This window comes from Psammomys obesus, unplaced genomic scaffold (assembly GCF_907164565.1).
Source record: "Psammomys obesus unplaced genomic scaffold, mPsaObe1.curated_primary_1811, whole genome shotgun sequence".
NCBI lineage: Eukaryota > Metazoa > Chordata > Mammalia > Rodentia > Muridae > Psammomys > Psammomys obesus.
Genome location: NW_026596287.1, coordinates 151,780 through 155,629, shown reverse-complemented (window position 1 = coordinate 155,629; position 3,850 = coordinate 151,780). Strand labels below are relative to the sequence as shown.

Below are 3,850 nucleotides of genomic sequence, written 5' to 3'. Positions count from 1 at the left end.
ATGCACTTTGCCGGGTTCCCTCTCGCTCAATTATTCCACGCTCTGCCTTTTTTTTTTTTTCTACACTGCTCTTTCTGTGCAGCTAATGTGTCTCCCTCTCTGGTGTCCCTAGTACGTTAATTATTTTGCTCACATTTCAGCTGGACTGGGCAGGACAGGCATGGCTGGGCTATGAACGTCACCATCCGACCTCAGTGACCTGCTTCCTCCATCCAGGCCCTTCCTTAAAAAGTGTCGCCAGTTGGAGACACCATAAGAACACAGGATCTGTGGAAGAAAACTTCACATTCAAACAGTAACATCTGCTTAAAGCAAATCCCTTCTATATGTTCTCCTAAACACCAGAAGTCCCTTTACCACTGCCCCAAACATTGTGATACAAAATAACACTGTTATTATGTAAGTAACTTCTACCCCTTTCCTCCCAAGTCACGGTTTATCTCCTTTGGGTACAAAGGTCACTTACTTTCCCCTAAATCATACGGACATAAATACAATTATTATTATTATTTTTTAAATAGCTCAATGTGATATCTTGCACTGAAGCAAGCCGTAGGAGAGCTTGTGTGTTGCAAAGAATTCCTTCCAGTACTCACGTCAGTTTCGTCTCATCCAGAAATACAACTTTGTGGATTTGACGTGCTGGTCTTGAGCCTTGCTTTCCTTGACTGTGCCTCTTACCGCCCAGTTTTTATCAGTTGAGGAGGAGGAATGTATCCAGCGCCCGCCACACTGTGAGACTCCCAGTTTCCTGCTCAGCACTGCCAAACAAAAGCAAATGATATATTTTCTTAAATCAGCTAAAGGCTTTGAAATATTCACTTGCGATTTTTTTTTTTTTTTTAGAAATGTTTTCGACCTTGTTCACCCAGACAGAGGTCACCAAGGTCCTCACACCGAGCATGGACCCTGTCTTCCCAAACCCTAGTGACTGGCTCTTGATTTGTGGCTGTCAAGGATGCTTTTTCTTTAGCCCATGGACACATGAGAGTTTAAAGAAATCAGTGAACAATCCGAAAAACATGCAAAAATGTATCCAAGTTTTTGAGGGTATGAGTATGCTTATTCACAAGAAAAGGCTTTCTGGATCAGCTCATCTGTCATTCAATTTTAAACATTAATATTCCAAGCAAATGGATGTTAGTTTTACAAATGAAATGATGTGGCGTTTAGGACCAAGAAAACACATTGGGTTTAAATTCTAGCCTCATTATTATACTGGCTGTGAGATGTGGGCAGATTACCTCCTTTTCACTCTCCTCTGCTTTACCGGTGAGGTGAGCCTGGTGACACTTCAGGGAGTGTTCCTGTAATTTTAACACACAAGAGAGAAGACACAAAATGCAGCTAGGAAAGCGTCCAGTGAGCTCCAACTCTTGTTCATCTATTGTGGTTAGACCACTTACAGAGTTTGAGAACTCAGCAAAATACTTCATACGGGGTAAATTGAAAACACTTCGACTTTTCTATTAGAAATTCTCTTAGCCCTGTGCTATGTCGTTAAGAGAACTTGAAGGGTTAGTTTTGGAGGCAGTGGAAGTAGTGGTCAAAGAGATTGAACTTCCAAAATAGTAGATGATTTTAGGCCAAGAATTTGTTTGGACAAACGGCCTGGTTCCAAAGAAAAGATGGCAGTAAGGCCCCACTGGGATTCGAACCCAGGATCTCCTGTTTACGAGACAGGCGCTTTAGCCAACTAAGCCACGGAGCCACCTGGAGGGCCCTCTCTTATTTTTTCTCAAATCGGAGTACATTAGGTGAAAAGCTGTGCTAACTGGAGTTACCGTTCCTGTGCCGTTTGGATACATAAACACTGGTCAAAACAAAAGCGCTCCCTTCAGGACAACAAAACACTTGAACATAGTCGATTACTCGTATCCTGCTCGGACAGAGTTCCCGAAAGCGGGGAAGCCAGGCACCCGAGGCGAGTCCGCGAGATTGTCGCTCCGAGTGAGGCTGGGCCAGTTTCCAGTTGTGGTCACGCAGAATCAATCGCCCTGTGCTTGGATGCTCATCAAGCGCTAGTCTCAAGACCTACCAGTCAGGAGTTTTAGCAAAACCAGTGTTATTCCCGGCGGGATAGAAAACAGCACTCTTGAGTACTGAAAAAATAAATAAATAAATAAAACGCAACGCTTTATCTTCAAACAGACTGCAGAAAGTTGCAGAGAGGGAGCGTCCTCCCGGCACTCGCTCCATGCTTCTAAGACGCAAACCTCAGAGTTAACGGCTGTCCTCCCGCTCTTAGGAAAGAGGCGTCAGAAGTCCCCAAACTGCTCCTTCCCCCGCTCTGCTTTCCTCATTTTGATGGTTGCTCTGAGATGCTCTCACGCGGACCCTTTCTTGGAGAAGCTAAACTCAGTTCTGGGGTGTTTTACAGAGGAGTTGGTTTCCAAACCCCACCTGTACCAAAATCCGAGGACGCTCAAGCCCTTGTACAAAATGTGTATTATTTTATCATATCTATGTACAAGTTTAGGTGTAACTTCAGATCAGCTCCAACTTGCATGCAGGTAGGTCCATGACTCCTTTTTAATTCGTTTTTAGGGGTGGTGTGGGATCTAATTTTATTCTTTTGTATGTGAATAATTTAGCAGCTCCTACTCCATCCGAGATAGTTCATTTTAATTGCCGGCTTGTCTGGGTTAAGGACCTCTGTGTTTTTAGAGAGGGGCATTTTTCAGAGAGGGTTAACTAAGGAAAGAAGACTCACCTCAAAGGAGGTAGCACCATCCCCTAGGCTGAGGTTAAAGATTTTTGTGAAAAGGGGGAAAGGAGAAAGGCATCCCTTTTCTCGTCAGTGGCTCAGATGTGAGCAGTCAGTTTCACCTTCCCTTCACGACGGAAACAGCCACCCAAATTACTATGCCAAAATGGACTATACTCCTTGAACCATGAGCCAAAATATAGTTTTCCCATTTTGACTTGAGCCAGGTATTTTGTCAGTGGTAAAGAAAGTACTTTTCTCAAGATAGCTGACAGAGCAAATTAAGGAAGGAAAGGTTCACTATGATTCACAGTTGGACGGACTCACAGCCCATCAGGATGAGAAATCTCGGGGGCAGAAGCTGAGGCCACACTGCAGCTGCAGTCAAGAAGCAGGGGCAATCGACGCTCAGACTCGGCTTGTTCCCCTTTTCACAAAGTCCAGAGGAGAAGAGTCCTTAATCACCGTGGTGGGGGAGCTGGCAGCAGGCAGGCATGGTGACTGGAGGAGCTGAAGGCTTATGTCTTGAACTGGAAATGGACTTCTTCTGAAGTCCTAGCCATCCTAGACTCACTCTGTAGACAGGGATGGCCTCACACTCTGAGATCCACCTGCCTCTGAGTGCTGGGATTGAAGGCATGTGCTACCACCACTGGCTTTTTTTTTTTTTTTCCCACCACTGGCTCTTAAACCTCTCAAAAAAAGCACCACCAATTGAGGATCAAGTATTCAAATTCCTGAGGGTGTGGGGCACATCTCATTCAAACTACCAAACTAGACAGAATTATATTTGTAAAAATCAAGGGAAGATGGCAGTATCTCCACAGAGGTTAACACTGGGCCAAGGAAGAGCGGACAGACACTGGGACATTGTTCCTTGCGGAGCAGGTCTTCCTGGAATAAGCACTCTGACACCAAAGAGAGTGGAAGAGGGGAGATGTTGCCGGTGGACCGAGGCCAGGGCAGCTCCTGAAAAGCTTCAAAGCCAGGTCCAGTTTGCTTGTGGTTTTCTACCAGATGGGGTGAGCAGGCAAGAGTTTACCTTGCAGGAAGCCTATGCAGCAGGTTGTTAAGGGCTTGGCAAATAAACAGCACAAGCAGTGTTTTAAGTGAATCGCTAACAAAACAGTAAATACCTAGTAA

The 3,850-nt window shown here is 45.0% G+C and overlaps 1 non-coding gene across 1 annotated transcript; it reads right to left on the bottom strand.

Annotated features, from left to right (window-relative positions):
* Window positions 1–1,637: 1,637 nt before the first annotated feature.
* Trnat-cgu (transfer RNA threonine (anticodon CGU)) lies at window positions 1,638–1,711 on the bottom strand. The gene has a single exon. It is a non-coding gene; the product is annotated as a tRNA-Thr (tRNA).
* Between the last annotated feature and the right edge of the window lie 2,139 nt (window positions 1,712–3,850).